The sequence below is a fragment of the Eptesicus fuscus genome, chromosome 25, assembly GCF_027574615.1.
Source record: "Eptesicus fuscus isolate TK198812 chromosome 25, DD_ASM_mEF_20220401, whole genome shotgun sequence".
Taxonomy (NCBI): Eukaryota; Metazoa; Chordata; class Mammalia; order Chiroptera; family Vespertilionidae; genus Eptesicus; species Eptesicus fuscus.
In genome coordinates, this window is record NC_072497.1 from 2,942,156 (window position 1) to 2,966,913 (window position 24,758).

The 24,758-nt window shown below is 48.9% G+C and overlaps 1 long non-coding RNA gene across 2 annotated transcripts; it reads right to left on the reverse strand.

The window, feature by feature from the left end:
- Window positions 1-6,670: 6,670 nt before the first annotated feature.
- LOC129148333 (uncharacterized) lies at window positions 6,671-22,873 on the reverse strand. 2 transcript variants are annotated; one of them, XR_008555392.1, is made up of 3 exons: window positions 22,508-22,873; window positions 15,313-15,453; window positions 6,671-6,894 (listed from the first exon to the last, which is right to left on the reverse strand). It is a non-coding gene; the product is annotated as an uncharacterized LOC129148333 (long non-coding RNA). The 2 variants fall into 2 exon arrangements; XR_008555393.1 differs by lacking the exon at window positions 22,508-22,873 and adding an exon at window positions 20,261-20,390.
- Between the last annotated feature and the right edge of the window lie 1,885 nt (window positions 22,874-24,758).

A 24,758-nucleotide genomic window follows, 5' to 3' on the forward strand; every position in this document is an offset into this window, starting at 1 on the left:
TGTAAGCTCTTACAGAGGAGGGGGCCGCGCTGTGAATCTGGGGGGTCCTGGGGGTGAAGGGTCAAGAGTGGAGGCAACCTTAGCCTCTCCCTGTAACCTGGGCTTCCACCTCCTGTCACTGGTTACTTGCGTTTTGGGATTTTGCATCTTAGAGTTTAATGACTGGAGATTGGCTTCTCTTGATAGCTTATGGGAATCCCTGCAGGAAATGTGGCTTGTGTAAACCTGGATTTGAATATAATGTTCTCTTAGCGCAACCACATTCAAAGATATCATTAGCAATCATTTATATATGCAGTCAAGTAATAAGAACCATTTCCCGACAGGCTGCTGGTGCCTGTGTTGACATGCATGATTTGGCCACTGCCTGCCTCAGAGAGTTGGATCCTGACATTCCTAGCCAACCCCTCACCCTACACTCCTGGGCATACACAGCCCCAAGATATGACAGAGGGGTTAATGCAGTGAGCTCTGAAGCCAAAATGCTCTACGCCTTACGGACTGTGACACTAGACAAGTTATACCTCCTTTCTGTACCTCAGTTTCCTTATCTGTAAACAGGGATCGTGGTATCTGATAGATCCTCCCTTCCCCCCAACTGATGGACGGAGGATGACGTAAACTCCACCTGCAGCCGGACATTCCTGAACACCTTATAGGGACTGTACATTGAACCACCAATCAGCACCTGCCATATACCCTAAGCCCCCGATTCCTAAATCCCTAGGTCCCTAACCATGTACCTTACATGAAACCACCAATCAGTGTGGGCTGAGTGCCCTAAGCCCCGTCCCCTCTTTTCCTCCCCTTAAAAGGCACTCTCACCCCGGCAAGCTCTCTCTCTCTCTCTCTCTCTCTCTCTCTCTCTCTCTCTCTCTCTCTCTTCCCTTTCCCCCTCTGGAAGGTGGCCAGCAGGGTGATCGCCAATAAAGCCTGTATCCTGGTATCCCATGGTCTCCGGCCCTCTGTTTCATCTTTCAGTATCTAGGGGTTTTTATGGAGATCAAGTGAGGTAAGAATGTAAGCCACTAGAATAAAGCCGGACACTTCCTAGATAATAAAGAGCTAATATGCTAATTAGACTGGACTGCTGAACGACCTTCTGGAATGACTTCCGGAACGACCAATGGGGCGGGGGGAGGGGAGGGGGACGGGGCCAGGAGGCAGCCAGGGCTGTGAGGGCTGAGCCCCTTGCACAAATTTCATGGCATCAGGCCTCTAGTACTAAAAAATGGTTATTAATATCAGAAAGTCCTTCTGAATCAAGGGAACGTAGAAGTTGAGACAGATAGTGATTCAAACTGGCCCCATCCAGCGTCCTGACTCACCTTCCTCCTTCTCCCTTGCACAATCACTCCCTTAAGCACTAAGTCCTCAGGACAATGAGGTTTTGATCAGGATCAAATGATCTTAGGAGCAAAGCCTTGGGTACATTGACCACACAAACACAGTTTTGGCCAAACTAGAGATACTATCTAAGCCTCAGTGGTGTTTCAGCTCCAGGCCCAGAAAAGCAACAAAACCAGATGGAGCGAGTCCACTGCGGGCTGACAGCAGGACTAGATGCAATGACCAATGGCTCCCGACCCTAGCACTGAACAATCAGTAGAGACCACAACCCTGAAAGGACACACTTGGAAAGCTGACGAATATTCTCTGAGACCCGCCCCCCCCCCCCCCCCAAGATTCCTGCCTTTAGAAAACAGATAAAAATCCTTAAGGGGAAGGACCCAGTGCACTCGCCCTGTGGTCTCTCTAGAGCAAGCCAGCCCCTTTCCCCTCCTTCTTTCCTTAGTTGCATATCTTTGCTTCCTTCCTCCAAGGGCCTTTCTTCTGCCTCTGTAACTTGTTTCCTGAGCTCACGCAGCCCAGGTGGCTCACTTCTTCTGCCTCTGTGACTTTCTTTCTAAAGGGCCAAGGCAGCCCTGGCTGGTGTGGCTCAGTGGATAGAGCGTCGGCATGTGGACTGAAGGGTCCCCGAGTTCGATTCTGATCAAGGGCACATGCCTGGGTTTTGGGTTCAATCCCCAGTAGGGGGCATGCAGGAGGCAGCTGACCAATGATTTTCTTTCATCATTGATGTTTCTCTCCCTCTCACTTCCTCTTTGAAATATATATATATACTAGAGGCCCGGTGGACGAAATTTGTGTGTGTGTGTGTGGGGGAGGGTTCCCTGAGCCCAGCCTGGACCCTCTCCAATCCGGGACCCCTTGGGGGATATCCGACTGCCAGTTTTGGCCTGATCCCAGGGATCGGGCCGAAACTGGCAGTTGGACATCCCTCTCACAATCCGGGACCGCTGGCTCCTAACTGCTCACCTGCCTGCCTGCCTGATCACCCCTAACTGACCTCCCTGCCAGCCTGATCACCCCAACCACCTCTCCCTGCCAGCCTGATCTCCCCTAACTGCCCGCCCCTGCCGGCCTGGTCACCCCCAACTGCCACCCTCTGCTGTCCTGGTGGCCCCTAACTGCCCCCCTCTGCCGGCCTGGTTGCCCCCAATTGCCACCCTCTGCTGGCCTGGTTGTCCCTAACTGCCCCCCCCCCCCCCCCGCTGACCTGATCACCCCACGCAGCCTGCTGTTCAGTTGTTACTGTGAAGGTGTCGTGACCAATTTGCATATTACCCTTTTATTAGTGTGTGTGTGTATATATATATATATATATATATATATATATATATATATATGGCCAAGGCAGGCCATGCCTAGGCTCACTCCTGTTGCTGTGATCTTGCCTCTTCTATCTGAAGCCCTTCCTTTGTTTCACCGTCCCAGCGTCTCCAGCTTCAATAGTCATACTCTCAAAATCACCCGGACTTGTGTTCTGAAATCTTTTCTGCCTGAAGTCAAAAAACGAAGAGCCCACATACCTGCTAACACTTCCACCTGGCGGCCTGGCAACTCTAATTTCTCCTTTCAGACCCTGCTTACGTGCCATCTTGTGGTGGGAAGCCCAACCAGACCTTCCCTGGGCAGAGTTATCATCCTTTCATTTGTTCTACCCCTGTAAGTCCTTTATTACATGGAACTTCAATCATGCTCAGTTTTCTGAATCAAATAATAAGACATCAAGGCTTGACACGACCTGAAAAGAGAATTCTCACTGTACGAGAGATTCTTGCTTTGATAAAGAACAGCTCATTAACCGGTTTGAGTCCCTAACTAGTCACCTAGTAAACTTGAACTGAACTGGTGAGGGAATATTTGTGGGGCGGAGTACTTCCTGTGCTGGGCCTGCCTATTCCAGATCTGTCAACATCCTGCCTGCCAACTCCCACTGTTAAGTAGGCTGCCAGAGAATAACGCAGATCAGCCTTACCTCTCACCCTCAGGCCCCCAAAGGCTTCTGGGTCTCCCCTAAGCTGCTCTTTCTGCCCAGAGCCTTTTCCCAGTCCTCCCTTCTCCCTTTCTGAGCCATTTTTTACTCAATCTTCATTCTTTTCTCCACCCCCCAAGCCTTTTCTTATCTCCCAAAATGGTGATATCATTCTCCTAGGTAGCCACTTCGCCCCTCGTTTTGCCCCAATCACACTTACTACATTTCATTGTAATTATATGTCTCCTTTTCTGCTAAATTGTAGGGTTCTCAAGCCAGGGAATATGCCTGTAAAACTAGCCCTAGGCACGGTCCCTGACCCTTAGCTGATCTTTGATAACTGTTGTTAAGAGAAGCAATGAGCCCTAGCCGGTTTTGCTCAGTGGCTAGAGTGTTGGTCTGCAGACCTGCGGACCAAAGGATCCCGGGTTCAATTTTGGTCAATGGTACATACCTCGGTTGCAGGCTCCTCCCCGGCCTGGGCCCTGGTCAGGGCGCGTGCAGGAGGCAACCAAGCCATGTGTTTCTCTCATATCGATATTTCTGTCTTTCCCTCTCTCTTCCACTCTCTCTAAAAATCCTCAGGTGAGGATTTAAAAAAAAAAGAGAGAATGAAATGAATAAATAGAAGGAATGATTGGGACCAAGCACCTGCATTATATTCCCCTGCTTTTTTTTATCTTCTCAAGCGATTTACCATGGAGAGAAAAAAGCCATCTCTCGGGTATAGAAAGAAAATTGCCTGGGAGAGATGGCCCTGAAATATTTAAAATTTCAAACTAGAGACTCTCAGAATAGGAGCGTTTTTCCTATTCCCTTTGAAATTCAGCCTTACCCAATTCAACATGTTTTGAAAGAAAGAGAAAAGTAAAGAAACAATACAGACAAAACACGTCAATGTCAAAATAGTAAGTATGGTTCTCTCTAAGCCTCGGTTGTCCAACACAAAAGCCACTGAGCTCTTGCAAGGGGGCTAGTCTGGATTGAGATTGTGCTATGAAATACAAGGCCCTTGCTGGTTTGGCTCAGTGGATAGAGCGTCGGCCTGTGGACTGAAGGGTCCCAGGCATGATTCCCATCAAGGGCACATGCCTGGGTTGTGGGCTCAATCCCCAATAGGGGGCATGTAGGAGGCAGCTGATCAATGATTCTTTCTTATCATTGCTGTTTCTATCTCTCTCTCCCTCTCCCTTCCTCTCTGAAATAGATCTTGAAGACTTAGGGAATGTAAAGAGCTATTGATTCTATCTACACTAATAAAAGAGGAACATGCAAATTAACCATCACTCCGCCACACCCACCAGCCACACCCACCAGCCAATCAGGAGCAAGTATGCAAATTAACCCAACCAAGATGGCAGCCTGCCTCAAGTTGGAGCAAGCAGGAGGCTTGGGTTGCCCCTGGCGATGGAGGAAGCCAAGCTTCCTGCCCTGGCCGGCCCTGGCCTCTGCTCAAGGAGGCACTGGAAAAAAATAAAAAAGAAAAAGAAAAAAAGGAGGGGCTGGGACCTTGAGTCGCTGGGGGGTGATCAGGCCAGGATGGGACAGCAGGGGCGGTTGGGGGTAAGCAGACCAGCAGGGGGGCCAGTTGGGGGTGTGCAGGCTGTTAGTGGGGGTCAGTTGGAGGTGATCAGGCCAGAGGAGGGGGGGCAGTTTGGAGTGAGCAGGCCAGCAGGGGGGCAGTTGGGGGTGAGCAGGCCAGTGGGGAGGGAAGGTGGGGGCAAGCAGGCCAGCAGGGGGGGCAGTTGGGGGTGATCTGGCTGGTGGGGAGGCATTTGGGGGCGAGCAGGCCAGCAGCAGGGGGCAGTTGGGGGTGAGCAGGCTGGCAGGCAGAGTGGTTAGGGGCAATCAGGCAGGCAGGTGAGTGGCTGGAGCCAGCAGTCCCGGATTGTAAGAGGGATGTCCGACTGCTGGTTTAGGCCCGATCCCTGTAAACCGGCAGTAGGACATCCTTCGAGGGGCCCCAGATTGGAGTGGGTTGCAGGCTGGGCTGAGGAACACCCCCCGCAGTGCATGAATTTCGTGCACCGGGACACTAGTCTATATATAGAAAAGGCTAATATGCTAAGTGTCCAACCATCCAGGTAATGACGTCACGTAGCAACACCCGGCTTCCTCTCCCTAGCCACTAGCCTCCTTGCAGTTTCTTCAGCCCAGGAACACGACTTGCTTTATAGCCAGGTGGAAACATTTCACAGTTTAACCAAATGTCTGTGAAGCATTTTCCCGTGCCTCATCTCATTTGATCCTCACAGAAGTCCTGGAGTAGGTAGATAGGAGACTCAGTAGAATCCTATTTTCTTTTCATTAGCCGGAAAACGGAGATTTAGAAAGCTGAGAAACTTGACCCGACTGAAAAGAAGTAAGAAATGGCGGACCTTGAAAATGGCTTCAGGTTTTCTCCCTGCACAGAATATAGTCAAACACTGCTGCAGCTAAATATTTTACCCTTCGTTCTCACTGCATGATCTACAATAATAATCTGCTTCATGTTGATATTTACTGCTGTGTTGCTGACAATTACCTGAAAGAGAAGTTGGGGTGCTTCACTGGGCTGGAAAAAGTTTAGCTAAATCAGAAAGCAGCTCTGATTAAGCAAGTTTATTCTATATCTATAAAAGACTAAGTTGACTCACGCTTGCACGATACATATAAAGCTCTCGCTGGCGCCAATCGCACGCATGTGTTTCGATCTGTCATTGTCGATCGTGAATTTGGTTGACACTTCTATTATAGAGAAAGGGCAAATAGCGATATTAAAATATTCCTTCTAATTAATTTCTTTTCAATGTGCACGAAGTCATGTACCAGGCCACTAGTTGATTATAAGTTGAAATAATACTTTGATACACTGAGTTAAAGAAAACAAAATATATTAGCTTTAATTCCACCTGCCTCTTTTCTCTGTTTTCACTATGACTACTAGATCATTTACAATGCTTTCCTGTAGGCGTGTAGAGGTTAATGTGCAAGCGGAGCTGGGTCAGGTGGCTACCTCCTCTCTGCTCAGATCTGCTTTTTCAGTCTCTCCCTGGTCAACTAGGTGCCCTTGAACCCTGGCATTTTCTCCACTGCCGTTGGTGTGATCTCTGGGGCAGGACTTTGGTGTGGCAATCGGGTCTGCCCCCTGTGTCCTGATCTTGGGTCCTGTTGGCCCAGTTACTCTCCACAGCTCTCAGTTCCTGTCTCTGGCCCTAGCCCGGGACCTGACCATAACACTGCCCAGTTCCCTTTGGCCTGTGGATTGGTTTTGGTTTTCTCTGCGTTCACTGCAGATGGGAGTTTGGCAAGAAGAGATGAGGTCTGTTCTTTTTTTTTTTTTTTTTTTTTAATATGTTTTATTGATTTTTTTACAGGGAGGAAGGTAGAGGGATAGAGTTAGAAACATCGATGAGAGGGGAAATCGATCAGCTGCCTCCTGCACATCCCCTACTGGGGATGTGCCCGCAACCAAGGTACATGCCCTTGACTGGAATCGAACCTGGGACCCTTCAGTCCGCAGGCCGACGCTCTATCCACTGAGCCAAACCGGTTAGGGCTGAGGTCTGTTCTTCATGCAGAGATTTTGAAGTCACCTATGGGGAAATATTGATAGATGAGACATACATCACAAAATGCCTCCAGTTGATAATTGTAATAAACAACTTGTTAATATGTGCCAACTGTCTTCTCCTCCATTCCCTTGGATTAGGGGACTGATTCTCCCCTGAAGCAACTGTTTGGGTGGAGGGTTGGGTGAATCAATTGGCCACACAAATGTCCTGAACCTTCAGCTGTAACTTTCTTGACCATCTCCAGTCAATTCTCACTACAGAAAGGGCCGCTCAGTGCTGTGGCTGGCGTTTTCTTCTATGCAAAGTGACATTTTCCTAATCATGCCAACTTTATTTTATTTATTTATTTTTTAAATATATTTTTTATTTCAGAGATGAAGGGAGAGGGAGAGAGAAATATCAACGATGAGAGAGAATCATTGATCAGCTGCTTCCTGCACGCCCCCTACTGGGGATCGAGCCTGTATCCTGGGCATGTGCCGTTGATCAGAATCGAACCCAGGACCCTTCAGTCCGCAGGCTGACACTCTATCCACTAAGCCAAACCGGCTAGGGCAGTGGTTGGCAAACTCATTAGTCAACAGAGCCAAATATCAATAGTACAACGATTGAAATTTCTTTTGAGAGCCAAATTTTTTAAACTTAATCTTCTTCTAATGCCACTTCTTCAAAATAGACTCGCCCAGGCCGTGGTATTTTGTGGAAGAGCCACACTCAAGGGGCCAAAGAGTCACATGTGGCTCACGAGCCGCAGATTGCCAACCACAGGACTAGGGCAATCATGCCAACTTTAAAAGTCCACATGCTAATATATGTGGGGGGAAAGAAGAATAATTCTAAATAAACACATATTTTTAAAAAATTGAATCCTCACCCAAGGATATTTTCCCATTGATTTTTAGAGAGAGTGGGAGAGACAGGGAAAGACAGAGAGAAACATCGATGTGAGAGAAACACATCAATTGATTGCATTCTGCACAATCCCCAACCAAGGGCCGGGGAGCAGCCTGCAATTGAGGTACGTGCCCTTGACCGAAATCGAACCCAGGATCCTTCAGTCAGCAGGCCAGCGATCTATCCACTGACCCAAACCGGCTAGGGCTAAATAAATGCAGATCTTAAGCACAAATGTCTCCTCCAATTCTCCCTTCCTTCACTCAGTGCCTACAGAAGTATTTATTCCTCCTCCCCAATAGTGCCGGCTTCTCTGTCTGTGGTATGGAAACACATCCAGATCTAGATCTCCTGACTTTCAGAAACAAATATACAAACAAAACCCTCACTTGACTCAGTTACTCTCTCTGGTTAGTGTTTTACTTATCTCTTTCTTTTCGAAGGCAGTGTTAGGTGAGTGCTTTATAGCCTCACCATTCTTTCTCTCTTTCCTTCTCTGCCATGTGTCATCTGCTCTGACACATCTGTGACCCCTGAGACACTACTTCAGCAATGATCAGGTCCGATGGCAAGTTCAGCAGTCCCCTTCGTGTCCCCATTCTTCCTGACTTCACCCCTATGACGTTCAGCACTCACCGCCCTTTCACGCTTCTCTCCTCCTGTAGCTCCCATCCCACCAGAAGTGATCAGCCTGGCAGACACATCAGTATTCCTATAAATGCCCTAGTGCTGAAGAATCCCTGGCAATCTTGTCTCCTCCCTCCAGACACTGGCTATCCCCTCTCTAAAATGACATCTCATTGACCAGCTGGCATGGCTCAGTGGTTGAGCGTCAACCTATGAACCAGGAGGTCACAGTTCAATTCCCGGTCAGGGCACATGCCTGGGCTGTGGGCTGGATCCCCAGTGTGGGGCCTGCAGGAGGCAGCTGATCAATGCCTCTCTCTCATTGATGTTTTTCTCTCTCTCTCCCTTATTGATTGATTGAAATCAATGAAGATACATTTTTAAAAATGGTAAGTCACAACTTCTCTCTCCTCAGACCTCCCACCAGGCACCACTCCTCACCCCAACCCCTCCCCTCCCCCACGGGTGACATTCTTTCTCCCTCGCCTGTGGTTACTTCAGAGCCAGCACCTGCAGCCACACCATGTTCTACACCTCCCCTCCAGCTCGAAAGCGGAAGTGGCTTCCTAGCTCACGCCAGGCCCTCCACCTGTGCCCTAAAAACCCTCCCTCCTGCCATCGGGGCACCTTTATGGAAAAAGACAGACCATCAGCGATGTGTCTTCAGCCTCTCCCATTCCACTCCATCCTCCCTGTCAGCATTTAGGATCCCTTCCATCTTAAAAAGTAAATAGTCTTTCTTGCCCTCACTTCCCCTCTCGTCACTGCCTTCTCTCTCCTCTTCCATTTCAGCTACAGTTCTCAAAACCAAGCCCGTGCTCTCTGCTTCCTCCTGTTTCCCACTCAGGTTTCTGCCTTCAGGCTCTGCAGAGAGCTCCCGGCATGCCATGAATTCTAAGTGCCTTCTGGGAATGGAGGGTTCCCTTAAAGGCGAGGTGGTGATAGCACTGTGTCTGTAAAATACCTACGGAGTGCAGGTGGCTTCAGTAAGTTAGCCAAGCTCACCGGGCAGGAGTTGGAAACCTGACAGCTGGGCTCAGAGTCTGTGCTCTTTTTTTTTTTTTTTTTAAGCCTTGTCGAAACAAGGCCACCTGTTATAGTAATCTATAGAAATGTTTTAAAATGTTTAAAAAATGTTAAAAAGGTTTTAAAAGGTTTGAGTTAACTTTCTTGAAACTTAAAGTGTGATATTAAGGACACATTCCCCACTGTCCTGAAGCGTGTGTACCCCATAGATAAGGATTTGAACTTCAATTACTGACTTAGAAGTGACTTGCTAAGATAACTCTCCCTAAATAACCACATGTAGCCCCCTCGCCCTGTTTGAGATTAACATGTGTGCATTGACGTCATTCATTGATAGCCACCTGAACTGCTGCGGGTACGAAACAGGCTTTAAAAATGGGCCCTGACCAGCCAACAGTGCTCGCCTGTTCGAGACATCCACAAAGGCACGTCCTTTTGCCAGTCTGGAAAGCGACGCTGCTCCACGCTCCTCTCTCTGCCAGACGACAGAAGAACGGCTAGTACCTCCTGATCAAGATGCGACCGAGCTCCCAGGTGAGGATCGCTGGCCCCCTGCATCCGGGCCAGCCCAGCCCAGCTGCCGGACCCCGGAGGACAGCACAACCGGGGATCCCGTTTAAGCCTGTACCTGCAGCATCAGGAACTTGTGTGAGTAATAAAGTGCTGTGTGACTTGCAATTGCATATGTTTCATGTGGTGAATTCCTCCAGCAGTTAATTGAATCACTTTGCGTATGCTTAAAATTGAAATTAAAGCCCTGGCCGGTTTGGCTCAGTGGATAGAGCGTCGGCCTGTGGACTGAAAGGTCCCAGGTTCGATTCTGGTCAAGGGCATGTACCTTGGTTACAGGCACATCCCCAGTAGGAGGTGTGCAGGAGGCAGCTGATCGATGTTTCTCTCTCATTAATGTTTCTAACTCTCTGTCCCTCTCCCTTCCTCTCTGTAAAAAAAATCAATAAAATATATATTTTTTAAAATTGAAATTAAAGCTTCTGGTCTTTTCGGTCCTGGGCCTGCCCTTGGTCCTGCTTGTGTAGAGTAGCCTCTTCGCTAGCAACTACTTGAATGTCCCAACACCTGCACGGTTAAAGTTTATCTCAAGGGACACGTTAGATAAACACCCCAGATCCTTTCCCGGGATCTACTTGGGACACCACCAAAAATTCTGGTTACTTCCCCCCCCCCCCAGAAAAAAAAATCTGGGAGAGACAGATAATGTGCTCTCGACCACCATGCCATACTGCACCCTATGCCCCACTGAATGGTGCTGTTCTCAGCACTCAGCACAGTGCCTTGCATACAGGTGGAGATCAATAACTGTGCCTGGATGAATGAACACATATTGCCACCATGGTTCAGGCTTTTCTTTTCTCACTTAGAATAACCCACAATTAATGGGTTCTTAAAAAGTGCATGAGGCCCAGCTGGCGTGGCTCAGTGATTGAGCATCGACCTATGAACGAGGAAGTCAGGGTTCGATTCCCGGTCAGGGCACATGCCTAGGTTGCAGGCTCGATCCCCAGGGTGAGGCATGCAGGAGGCAGCCAATCCATGATTCTCTCTCATCATTGACGTTTCTCTCTCTCTCTCCCTCTCCCTTCCTCTCTGAAAACCAATAAAAAATATATTTTTAAAAAAGTGCATGGGCTTGGGTTTATGTCTATCTTTCTGAAAGAACGTATTTTCATGAGTTTTTCATAGGAGTCTGTGTCCAAAAAAAGTAAATAAATGAAAAAGATTCATTCATTTTTCTGTCTTCAGTTTCATTTTCACCCACCTCCTCCCCATTACATCCTGTACATTGCCATAGATGGCTAGGTTGTTAATGTTTTGTTTTAATTTTGTGACTGGTAGGGACAAAGAACTTCCCTTCACCTAAAAAGTCTTGACTGCTGGGGGGGGGGGGGGGCAATGGTAAGATATGTACACATATAATACCTCAATAAAAAATAAAAAATAAAAAGTCTTGACTGCCTCCCTGGCTGACTGCATCCAAGATAAAAACCAAACACTTTGCCTGACAGCCAGCACTTTTGATAATCAAGCCACAGCACATTTTACCAGTACCACCACCCATTTTCCTCCTCTGTTCCAGTCAAACTGGTCTTCTTATAATTTCCAAACATCTGTTCTAACCCACCTTTCTGTAGTTCGCTCAGTAACGTTTGTATTGCATTCCTGATCTAGGCCAGGCACTGTGCCTGGGGCTGAGAACTCAAAGATGAATAGCACAGTTCTTACCCTGGAGAAACGATCAATCCAATTTGGGAGAGAGGTGTGAAAACAAAATCCCCCAAATAAAGGATGACAAACTACTCATGGCAGTTATTCCTGCCTGGAGGTCGGATGGAGCCGGGAGTAAAGGAGACTTCCTCTTTCTAAGTTAAACGTGTCCATATGCTTTACTTGTTTCTTTTACAACAAGCACGCAGTAAGTTTGTAACCAGGGAAGAAGTCACATCACGTGACCATTACACTAAATCCAATTCTGACCACCTGCGTTTCAAGTGGGAAAAGCCATAACTGTCAAAGAATGAGCAAAACGAATAAGGAAAGAACAATCAACCAATAGAAATATGGGCAGGAGCTATAAATAGACATTCCCCAGAAGATAAAACATTTATGGTCAATAAGTGTATGAAGACATGTTCAACTTCGTTAATCAGCAAAAAGTATAAACTGAGGCTGCCATGTTATTCCATTTGAAATCAAAGTGGTGAAAATGAAGAAATCTGACAATATCAAGTGTTGGCAAGGATGTGGGTCAATGGGATTTCATGTATAATGTTGCCAGAAGTGTACATTGGTAAAAACAACTTTGGCAAACAGTCTGGAATTATCTTGTAAAGTTGAAAGTTCCCATAGCCTCTGCCCCTTATGTAAACATGCAAGAGAAATTCTTGCACGTGTGCACTGGTGGGTTTTCCATGAAGATTCTCCTCTAATCCCCCTTCCCCCCCAATTGATCCTTAAAGAGTGTAGAAGGGAGGGAAGAGGGGGAGAAACGTTGACGTGAGAGTTGCCTTCCACACAGGCCCCTGACCCCTGAGGTATGTGCCCTTGACCGGGAATCTAACCCAAGACCCTTCAATCCTTGGGCCGACACTTTAACCACTGATCCAAACTGGCCAGGACTACACAAAGATTTTTAGTAGTACTTTTGCAATAGCAAAAACCCGCAACACCCCAATGTTCATTATCAGGAAATTGGTTGGATTGCATGGGGTTCCCCAAAAGCAGAGCCTGGGACAAGGATTTGGGTGCCGGTTGTTTATTTGGGAAGTGACCTCAGCAGCAGGAATGATGGAGGGAGGAAGAATGAGGCAGGGGAGAAGGAAAAGTCCATGTTAGGGGTGTGATTCCATGGAGATCTCTGAGAAGTGTACAGAATGCCTCCCGGAATTGTCCAAGTGAAGGATTGGAGCCTGGGGCATTTACCTCTTTTTTATTTTTTAAAATATATTTTATTGATTTTTTTTACAGAGAGGAAGGGAGAGAAATAGAGAGTCAGAAACATCGATGAGAGAGAAACATCGATCAGCTGCCTCCTACACCCCCCCACTGGGGATGTGCCCGCAACCAAGGTACATGCCCTTGACCGGAATCGAACCTGGGACCCTTCAGTCCACAGGTCGACGCTCTATCCACTGAGCCAAACCAGTCAGGGCATATTTATTATTTTTAATAAAATATTTTTAAGAGCAAGAAAACCGTAAGTACAAGCTTAAGCACTGGGTGGGCGGAACAGGGGGGAAATGTATACTTGTCAATTCTAGTGTTCAGGGTGAATTATGAGTAACAAAAGAGGGCCGCACATGAACCCATGAATAGAGGGTCCTGACCCATGGATTACGGGTAATCCGATCCTGTGCCCTTGAGGTCTAAGAGATAAGGTTATATGGCATGATAAAGACATTCAGGGCTATGAAGATGTGCTGACAACACAAAGGAAGAAGCTGGAGGATACTCCCTGACTCCTGGGAAGGTCAGGGACCAAAGAGGTGGCAGTTAATTGCATAGAAGTATATGGAGAGGATTGCCAACTGGGAGGAGCAGAGGGTGTGGCCGCCCATTCCAGGTGGAAAGGTACTGAAATGAAGGACAGTGTGGCATGATCAATGGACTACAGATAATTAGTGTCGGTAGAAAAGGAGAATGAGAGCGGGAGGCAAATGATGGACTCCGAAGATAAAAGGTAGACATTGCACACTGCAAGCAAACCAGAGCACTGGAGGACTTTAACCTTTTGCACTCGGATGTCGAGTGTTACTCGACACGGTTAGCATCGGTAGCCCATCCCTTCCCTCCCTCCATCCCTCCTCCTTTATTTGGGCTTTTCTTACATTAAATAAATAAGTTTGTATGAAAAGAAACTCCAGTTTTTTATTCTACTGCCATGCTTTGTAAAATCTGGGGTATTTAAAAAATTAAATCCCGAGTAGAATAAAGGAATCGAGAAAAAAGCAAGGGTTAAGGAGGGTGTTGTCAGGATTCACCTCAGGAAGAGTCTCACAGCAGAGGGAGGGGCTGGTTGGAGGGTGCTGGAGGCAAGGAGATCAATTAGGACATTATGATCTTAGTCCAGGACAGAAATACTGAAGGCCTAATTTTTAAAAAAATATATTTTATTGATTTTTTACAGAGAGGAAGGGAGAGGGATAGAGAGTAGAAACATCGATGAGAGAGAAACATCGATCAGCTGCCTCCTGCACACCCCCTACTGGGGATGTGCCTGCAACCAAGGTACATGCCCTTGACCGGAATCGAACCTGGAAACCGGTTAGGGCCTGAAGGCCTAATTTATGTAGGTGCTCTGTTGTATGGGGTCATGTGTGGTCTAAATCAAGAGGTTTTTAAGTAGAATGATAATTTTGTTTCCCTATTTTCCTGTGCCTCTCTTTTTTTTCTTTTTGTTTTGTTTCTGTTTGCCTTTCTTTTCTTTTAAAAAATATTTTTGGGCCCTAGCCAGTTTAGCTCAATAGATGGAGCTTCGGCCTGCCGATGGAAGGGTCCCGGGTTCAATTCCAGCCAAGGGCACATGCCCTGGTTGCGGACTCGATCCCCAGTAGGGGGCGTGGAGGAGGCAGCCGATCAATGATTCTCTCTCATCACTGATGTTTCTATCTCTCTCTTCCTCTCCCTTCTTTTCTGAAATCAATAAAAATATATAAAAAATACTTTTCGGTATGTGTGCCTTTCTTTTCTTTTTTAAAAAAAATATATTTTATTGATTTTTTTTTCAGAGAGGAAGGGAGAGGGATAGAGAGTTAGAAACATCAGTGGGAGAGAAACATCAATCAGCTGCCTCCTGCACACCTCCTACTGGGGATGTGCCCGCAACCAAGGTACATGCCCTTGACCGGAATCGAACCTGGGACCCTTGAGTCCGCAGGCCGACGCTCTATCCACTGAGCCACACCGGTTAGGGATGTGTGCCTTTCTTTATAGCATTTATCACCCTTGGCATATTTACTTATCTGTGGTCTGTTCCCCCCACCAGCATGTAAACTCCAGCAGAAAAGAGATGTTCATTTTGTTCCGCTTAATCCCCAGGGAATGTGATAGGTACTAAACAATTACTTGCTCAAGGCATGAAGTTAAAGCTAGGAAGGAGAAATACAGCGTGATATCCAAATAGGGGAAGTTGGCTAACACGCAGGTCTAATGTAGCTCGTACATATCCCCCATAATCTCTTCCTGAGCTCAGACTCTAGCTTAGTACTTGATCATCTTGGTCTCAGTGTGAGTTCACAATCTTTCCTGACCCTTCACCTATCCTACCTGCTCTCTAGCTATCTCCACTTTTTACCCCTAGAAACCCTGGTTTTCAGGTTCCCTTAAGGTCCCGGTCACGTGCGTAGACAGTTCTCAGATTGTTATAGGATCACCTACCTGCTGGATAATTCTGCCTTTGTTCATCCAGATCCACTCTCCAACCTTCTCCAGGGCTGACCTTGAAGGACAGCATCACCTGGGCTCACGTGCCCTTAGCCTTCCTCTTGGGTTCAGCCACTGGGAGGTACCACAGGAGATCTGAGGGAGAGAGGGAGGGAGGGAGGGAAGGAGGAAGGGAGGGAGAGAGGGAAGGAGAGGGAGAGGGAGGGAAGAGAGGGAGAAGGAGAGAGAGAGGGAGAGGGAGGGAAGGAGGGAGGGAGAGAGAGAAGGGAGGAAGGGAGAGAGAGAGAGAGAGAGAGAGAGAGAGAGAGAGAGAGAGAGAGCTGTATTCCTCTAAGTTTCTGTTGGCCCTCCCTCCCCTTCGACTATTTCTCTCACTGAGTACTGGTTACATCGATTTACCCCTTCAGGCCTAGGGTTGATAATGGCTATTTTTCATTGATTTTTTAGAGAGAGTGGAGGAGAGAGGGAAAGACAGAAACACATCGATTGGTTGCCTCCTGCACGCCCCTGACCAGGGCCTGGGCCAGGGAGGAGCCTGCAACCGAGGTATGTGCCCTTGACCAGAATTGAACCTGGGACCTTCGGGTCCACAGGCTGACCCTCTAACCACTGAGCCAAACCAGGCAGGGCGATAATGGCTTTTCAGCAGATGATAGCTTTGGGGTATTTCACTATCCCTTGTTGGTATCCCTCACTCCTGCCCACAACTTTGTATGCTGTCCATTCATTAACTCTTCAGCTACACATTTTGAGTCAGCCATCTGTGTACTCTGATGCTGATCCTGGCTGATACAAAAGCAAAAAGGCAGATTGTATCATTTAAAAAATAAATTAAGATATGAGTCACAAAATTCACTCTTTTAAAGTGCAGGATTCAGTGGTTCTTCATGAAGTTGAGCGACTTGTATCTTTTTTTCATTTAATATGTAATTAAGTGTTTTCCAAGTTACCAGTTGTCTGAGTACTCAATGGTAAGTTATACAATGTTGCAAAAGTTGAGTTAGATGCCTAACAAGAGTCTTGTTGTGTTTGATCCCAAACCTGCTTATGACAACTAATATGCCCGAATATAATTAATTAATTAATTTAAAAAATATATTTTATTGATTTTTTTTTACAGAGAGAAAGGGAGAGGAAGAGAGAGTTAGAAATATCGATGAGAGGAAACATCAGTCAGCTGCCTCCTGCACACCCCCTACCGGGGATGTGCCCACAACCAAGGTACATGCCCTTGACTGGAATCGAACCTGGGACCCTTCAGTCCGCAGGCTGATGCTCTATCCACTGAGCCAAACCAGTTAGGGCCTGAATATAATTAATTTAATTAAAATATACACAAACTGATGAAACGTAATCATGAAAAGAAAATCTCTGTGAAATATCAGTTGAATGCTTTGGAAACATTAGCTAAAGACCAGCTGAAAATTACTATCAAACCAAATCTGGCTGAGATGATTACCAAGGATTTTAAAAAATATATTTTTATTGATTTAGAGAGGAAGGGAGAGGGAGAGATAGAAACATCAATGTTGAGAAAGAATCACTGATTGGCTGCCTCCTGCACACCTCACACTAGGGATGGAGCCCACAGCCCACAACCCAGGGATGTGTCCTGACTGGGAATTGAACCGTGACCTCCTAGTTCCCAGGTCGACGCTCAACCACTGAACCACACTGGCTGGGCTTTTTTTTTTTTTTTTTTAATAAGGAGCCTCTACTGATATTGCTTTGCAAGAAGCTTTAAGTCCTCAGTTAACCTTAAAGAAACACTTGGAAAGCATTGGAAACACATCGTGGATATGACTTAGGTAGGAAAGAGAGCTCCAGAACTCTAATCAGCACTCTTGCTCCAAGAAAAGATTTGGCCTCACAAAGGAAATTTGGCAACTTTAGTTTTCCTAATAGGTTTTAAGTGAATATGAAATGTTAAGATGTGTATGCAGCCAAAACCGGTTTGGCTCAGTGGATAGAGCGTCGTCCTGCAGACTGAAGGGTCCCAGGTTTGATTCCGGTCAAGGGCATGTACCTTGGTTGCGGGCACATCCCCAGTAGGAGGTGTGCAGGAGGCAGCTGATCGATGTTTCTCTCTCATCCATGTTTCTAGCTCTATATCCCTCTCCTTTCCTCTCTGTAAAAAAAAAATCAATAAAATATATTTTTAAAAAAAGATGTGTATATATAATTTTTAAAAAATAATTCACTGCTTTAATATACCTTTTAACCTAACTGACCTACCTTTGGGCCAGATTTGCTTGGGAAGAGATAAATCCTTATTCACTAATCCCGTTGTTTTCACAGGAGGGCAGGTAGGGGAGAATTTGTCTTGGTTCTTCCAGAAGACTTATGTAATTGGGTCTGCCTGCCCTCAGAGAGAGTGCAGTCTTCTCTAATCAGACATGGTTAAAGTTGCTAGACCTCTGCGAGGGGGAGGCTGGAGTTTTGGGGGAACTAATTTTAATTCAGGGGATATTAAAAAGCCAATTGGTCATCATCCAAGCCTCATTCTTCAGTTCAGCTTTATGGTAATAGAAGTTGATATTCTCAGCCCTGACTGGTTTGGCTCAGTGGATAGAGCGTCGACCTGCAGACTGAGGGGTCCCAGGTTCGATTCCGGTCAAGGGCACGTACCTTGGTTGTGGGCACATCCCCAGTGAGGGGGTGTGCAGGAGGCAGCTGATGGATGTTTCTCTCTCATCTATGTTTGTAACTCTCTATCCCTCTCCCTTCCTCTCTGTAAAAAATCAATAAAAATATTTTTTAAAAAAGAAGTTGATATTCTCATCTTTTCATTGGTTCCAAACTTATAAGAGATGGTACTTCACTGTCCTTGTGGATAAGATGGTCTCTATGTACTGTCACAATCAAGACACATTATTTTCCCTTTTGTCTTAGTCCGTGATTCTGTTCATTCAGACAAAGAGTTGTCTCTGGTTTGTAGGCGGTAGTCTAGCCTTGTACGAAGTCCATTCTGTATCTCAAGCGAGACAAAGAAAACACACACACACACACACACACATATGGCTCCTGAGGAATATTGATATCAGGAAGTATTTACTGAGAAGGGAAGAGGAACCCAAACATTGCTCCTGCCAACCTTTCTGTCCCCTCCCCCACCACATCCTGAGAGCCTTACTTGTCCTGATTTCTGGAACAGGCGAACATGGCAAACCTAAGATCACAGTCTGTGCGGCTATCTAAATGAGACCAGCCAACATCGAAGGGATTCGTCTACTAGTCTTTTTTTTTTTTTTAATATATTTTATTGATTTTTTACAGAGAGGAAGGAAGAGGGATAGAGAGCTAGAAACATCGATGAGAGAGAAACATCGACCAGCTGCCTCCTGCACACTCCCTACCGGGGATGTGCCCGCAACCAATGTACATGCCCTTGACCGGAATCGAACCCGGGACCCTTCAGTCCGCAGGTCGACGCTCTATCCACTGAGCCAAACCAGTTTTGGCCCACTAGTCTTTTAGTGGGTCATAAAATCAATGTAGTAGGTCCTGACCAGGATTTAAAATAAATAAAGTTGAAACTATTAGCAAGCAATGGGTGTGTAGAAGTTGAAACAAAAATGCACATTTTAAGTATATGTGGTTTATTGTATGTCAAGCATACCTCAATAAAGCAGTAAAAACACCTACAAAATCCATCTTAAAATAAAGATGAAGTAGAAAAAACATTAGTATGCATTGCATAAAATAAGGGTAATATTTCAGGAAGCTTCTTTTTCAGAGGTGTGTGTATCTGGGCGCATGTGTATATACATTTTGGGTTGAGAACTGGAATGTGTTTCTTCTTATGGGGGGAGGGCACAGTCACAAAAGCTTGCAGAGAATATTATTTACTAGTAGCTATAAGAAAGGAAATCCAGCCATTTCAAACACCATGGTTAGATCTTGAGGGCATTATGCTAAGTGAAATAAATCAGGCAGAAAAAGACAAATACTGTATGATCTCACTTGCATATGGACTCTTAAAAAAGTATTCCTCACCCAGCTGGCATGGCTCAGTGGTTGAGTGTCTACCTATGAACAAGGAGGTCACGGTTTGATTCCCGGTCAGGGCACATGCCTGGGTTGTGGGCTTGATCAAGCCCATCAATGATTCTCTCTCATTGTTGATGTTTCTTTTTTTCTCCCTCTCCTTTCCTCTCTGAAATCAATAAAAAAATATATTTTTTAAAAAAGCAGCCCTAGCTGGTTTGGCTCAGTGGATAGAGCGTCGGCCGGTGGACTGAATGGTCCCAGGTTCGATTCTGGTCAAGGGCACATGCCTGAGTTGTGGGCTCACTCCCCAGTAGGAGGTGTGCAGGAGACAGCTGATCAATGGTTCTCTCTCATCATTAATGTTTTTCTCTCTCCCTCTCCTTTCTCTGAAATCAATAAAAATATACATATTTTTAAAAAGCAAAAGTCATAGAAAGTTGTGAAAAAAAAGTTTGCAAAGCTCTGGTTTGAGGTGCACATTTCTTCTTCATTTTTGCTCTTTGCTAATTTGCTCTGAAACTGCTGCCTTTTGAATAGAACCTGTCCTTAACAATGAGAAGGGCCAATTCTCACTCGGTAAACAGCTGGGATGCAAAAACTATTGCTCCTCCCTCATTGCTCTAAGCCCGTGGTCGGCAAACTGCGGCTCGCGAGCCACATGCGGCTCTTTGGCCCCTTGAGTGTGGCTCTTCCACAAAATACCACGGCCTGGGCGAGTCTATTTTGAAGAAGTGGCGTTAGAAGAAGTTTAAGTTTTAAAAATTTGGCTCTCCAAAGGAATTTCAATCGTTGTACTGTTGATATTTGGCTCTGTTGACTAATGAGTTTGCCGACCGCTGCTCTAAGCCAATCAAATGCCCAAGAATCATTAAGATAGAAGGGCAGTGGACCTTCCTGGCCAGCAAATTACTAAAGGTTCATGTTAGCGTTCAGGACCATAACCCTAGCTTACCTTTCCGACTGACTCACTTCCTCTTCTCCCACAGGAATCCTGTGCTCCAACCAAACTGACTTCTTGGTGTTCCAGAACTCTCCTTCCAGTTCTCATTCTGTGTCCTTGATGGCACTGTTCCTTCGGCCTCCTCAACTAGCCTGTCTCTGCTTGCCAGGCCCCATCTGTCCTTCAAACACCCACTTCCAATTTCCTTGCTGGATGCCTAATTTCTTTCTTTTGAATTCCATAAATACCTTTTAAAGAAATACCTTTCGTAATGATAACTTTAATAATATATTTAAGAATACCATTGCCCTGGCCGATTTGGCTCAGTGGATAGAGCGTCAGCTTGTGGACTGAAGGGTCCCGGGTTCCATTCCGGTCAAGGGCATGTACTTCGGTTGCAGGCTCTACCAGGGCCCGGGCAGAAGGCAATCAATCGATGTGTGTCTCTCACATTGATATTTCTCTCTGCCTTTTCCTCTCTCTTCTACTCTCTCTAAAAATCAATGGAAAAAAATCATCAATGGAAAAATATCCTCGGGTGAGGCTTAAAAAACAAAACACCAAAGGAAAAAAAAAAAGAATACCATTTTTCCTGACATTGAGAAACATTAATGTAGTATAAAAATAAGAAATACAGAAGTCACAGAAGAAAAAATCCCATTTTTTAAATGTATGCATGGTACATAGATGTATACTTATATATTACAGGGTGATATGATGTCATCTTTTAAAAAAACATTTTATTGATTTCAGAGAGAAAGGGAGAGGGAGAGAGAGAGAGAGAGAGAGAGAGAGACATCAATGATGAGGGAGAATCATGGATTGACTGCCTCATGCATGCCCCACACTGGGGATGGAGCCCATAACCCTGGCATGTTTCCTGATCAGGAATCGAACTGTGACCTCTTGATTCATAGGTTGATGCTCAACCACTGAGTCATGCCCACTGCGCTATGTCATCTTAATCGGACTTTTAATGGCTACAAATAAACTATAATTTATTTAACAATCATAGAACATTGGGCATATTGCTTGTTTTTCACATCCGGCACTGCATTTTGGGGGAGCCTATATGGGGTACTATCCAGAGTACAGTGACCAATTTCCTGAAAGAGCCCGAAGTGGTCAGTGACAACTAGGAGAAATGTAAGTCCCCCGAGGAATCTTTGGAGATATTTTAGAAATGCTGGTTTCCCGCTTAAAGTGAAATAGGAGTTTGAAGCAACTGCACTTAAAATTTTTTTTTTTTTTAGCCTGCAATGCGGGTATGTGCCCTTGACCAGAATGGAACCTGCGACCCTTCAGTCCGCAGGCCGATGCTCTATCCACTGAGCCACACCGGCCAGGGCCAACTGCACTTGTTTTAAAGGTCAGTAACCCCAGCAGAGGCCCACGGATGACTCAGGACTCGTGGAGGGGTCACCTGGGCAGCTGATCCATGGACACACGCAGGGCGCAGGGCGCAGAGACAGGCCTACCTTTATGCATCCTTTAAAACTCAGTTGCCTGGCCCTGGCTGGTGTGGCTCAGTGGATAGAGCGTTGGCCTGCAGACTGAAGAGTCCCGGGTTCGATTCCGGTCAAGGGTATGTACCTTGGTTGCGGGTACATCCCCAGGAGGGAATGTGCAGAAAGCAGCTGATCGATGTTCCTCTCTCATCGATGCTTCTAACTCTCTATCCCTCTCCCCTCCTCTCTTTAAAAAATCAATAAAATATATTAAAAAATAAATAAAACTCAGTTGCCTTCCCCCCCCCCCCTCCCCTCTCTGGCTCCAGTCATCATCTTATCTCTTATTCTCTCCTCTCTCAGCTCCTCAACCTGAAAGCTCCTCCTGGAATGGAAACAAAACAAAACACCTGTCTCTTTCCCTGTCGCTACCCCTGGAGCCACAGGCCTCCTTTTTCATTCTCCCTCCCTCTCGCCTCCAAACTCGGGGAGAGCATCACCCCGGGACTGCCTGGCTGGCCTCGGCAGCTCGCCCTCCTGACCCCAGTGAGTGCTCCGCGCAGGGGCGGGAGCCCGCGCCCTCCCGCAAGCGGGCCTCTCCTCCCGGCCCCGCGCCCCGCACCCCGACCCGCTGCCACCTCGGCGCCGCGCGAGCCAGGCGCGCCGGGTGCTTGGGGCGCCCCGCCCGTCCCCGCGCTGCCCTGCGACCGCCCCGCCGGTCACCCCGCGCGCGGCCCGCGCTCCCAGGACTCAGACCCGTCCCGGCGGCCCGGTCCCTTGGTCCCCGCGGCGGCCGGGCCGCGCCCCGCACCTCCAGGCCCGCGCGAGCCCCAAGTCCCGCGGGGACCCGCTTCCTGTCGGCGCCGTCCGGGCCCCGGAGGCGCGCCCGGCCCCCTAGTGGGCGACTCGGGCCCGGCGGAGGCCTCGGGCCTGCCCCGCGGCGCCTCACAGGACGAGGCCCGGGTCGCGGGAAGCCGGGCCGAGCGGTGCTCCCCGGGCCGGAGGAGGGGCCCTGGGCCGGGGTCCGGGGTCCGGGGTCCGGGGTCCAGCCCCGCTCGCCGCCGTGGGGCCCGCGCCGCGCAGCCCGATTGGGGCGGGAGGAGTCGGGCGGAGGCGGAGGCCGGGCCGGGCAGCCCCTCAGCCGCGCCGCGCTGGCCGGTGCCCAGGTCCGAGTCGCCTTCCGCCCGCGCCCCGCCCGCGGCCCCAGCCGGGTCCCGCCAGCCCGGCTCCCGCCCCCGCTCCGCCCCCGGAGCCGCGGCCCCGCCCGCCGCCGCCGTCGCCATGTTGGGGCTCCCGCAGCCGGCGCCGCGGACGCGCGCGGCCGAGCCCGGGGCCTGTCGCCGCCGCCGCCAGGTAAGCGCCCCCCCGCGGGCCGGGAGGGCCGGGGCCCGGGCCGGGGCCGCCGCCGGGGTGGCCCGAGCGCGGGCCGCGGGGAGCGGGGCCGGGGGAGCGCGCGCCCGCGGCCGGGCCCTGCAGCCTGGGACCCTGCGCGCCGCCCCGGGCGCCGCCGCCGCCGCTGCCCCGCCGCCGCCTGGCGGCCCGGCCTCCGCCTCCCACCCGCCCCCGCCGCCCGCCGCCCGCGGGACGGGACACGCTGCTGCCCTCCCCGCGCGGGACACGGGCCGCCCCGGCGACAGCCCCGCGGCCCCCGCCCGGGCGCCGCTAACGGGGCACTTTCCCCGCCGGGACGCCTGTCAGCCGCCGTCCCCGCCGCCCGAGGAGCTGGCGCCGTCGGGAGGCGGACTCTGCGCGCAGCGACCCTTTCGGGCGCCCCCCGCTCCCCCGCCGCCGCCGCCGCCCGAGTTCTGACCCGGGAGGACTCGTCGCGGGCGGACAGGTCCTCCTGCCCGGAGCGGGGTCCTGGGGGGCGACGGGGAGGGTGGGGGGGACCAGGCCCGTGGGTCCGGGTGGAAACGGTCCCTGCATCGGCCCTTCCTGCCAACCCGGGGGAGGCTCAATGTGACCCGCGGAGGACGGGAGCGTCCGCCGGACAGATGGCCTCCTGGCCGCGGGTCAGCGCGTGCGGGGGGGAGGGGTCCTGCGACCTGAGGTGCCGCCTGCCGCCGCGCACCCCGGGCCGTGGGAGCTGCCCAGGAATTTTTTTTTTTTTTTTTTTTACTTTCTACTTTATTTTATTTTTTGGAGTAGGCCAGAGGTGGCATGAAAAGTCCTGGATTGCAATCATCCCAACAGGCCCATCCAGGGAAGCGTGTCTGGCGCCCCAGGACGCGCGTGGAATAGGACGGGCAGCAAGGGGAGTGGGACTTTTGGGGGGGCGGCAAGATGGTGCGTGGCCCGGGGCGGCCCTGCCCTCGCCTGCAGCCTGTGTTCACGCAGGGCCTGCCCCGAGGAGCATCTGCTGGTGCGCACCGTGAGCGCACAGTGTGGCTGAGCAGACAGGATGTGGACAGACAGATGCCTTGGCCCGGGAGGTGCTTGGCGGGATCGCAGGGGGTCTGTTTCCTCAAACTCTGCAGATCCACGACACAGTGAAAGAGGAAGTCCTGGTGCGTGAACGCACATTCGGACCATTTTCCCATTTCTCCCCCCCCCCCCGCCCCCACCAGTGGGTCGCGGCTTTGATTCATTCGATCAGTTTTTTACTGAGCACTTACTATGTGCCAGGCACTGGCCCAGGTGTTGGGAATACTGTGGTCAACCAGAAAGGCGTGTTTGAGCTTTGGGGCTCATCGTAGCCTCGACCCTAGTGGGGGGGGGAAAGGCCCCGATCAGCAACAAATAATCTTGAGATGACATCCAAACACGTATTTATTTATTCAGAAGCATGGGCCAGGCATTGTGCTAGATGCTGTGAAGAAAGCTAGCAAAAACATAACTGCTGCCCCTGTGGAACTTTCATTTTCGTGGGGGTGGGGAGAGGAGAAGACAATAAAACGAGATAGGTAACAAAAGATAGAGCCTGTTAAAAAAAAGTGCCAAGTGCGAAAGGAGAAAAAGAAGATAGGGAAAGAGGATACGAGATATCTGGTGGGGGTTGAATTTACTACATTGGCGTGGCCTGGGAAGGCCTCCCAAGGAGGTGCCTTTTGAGTAAGACTTGG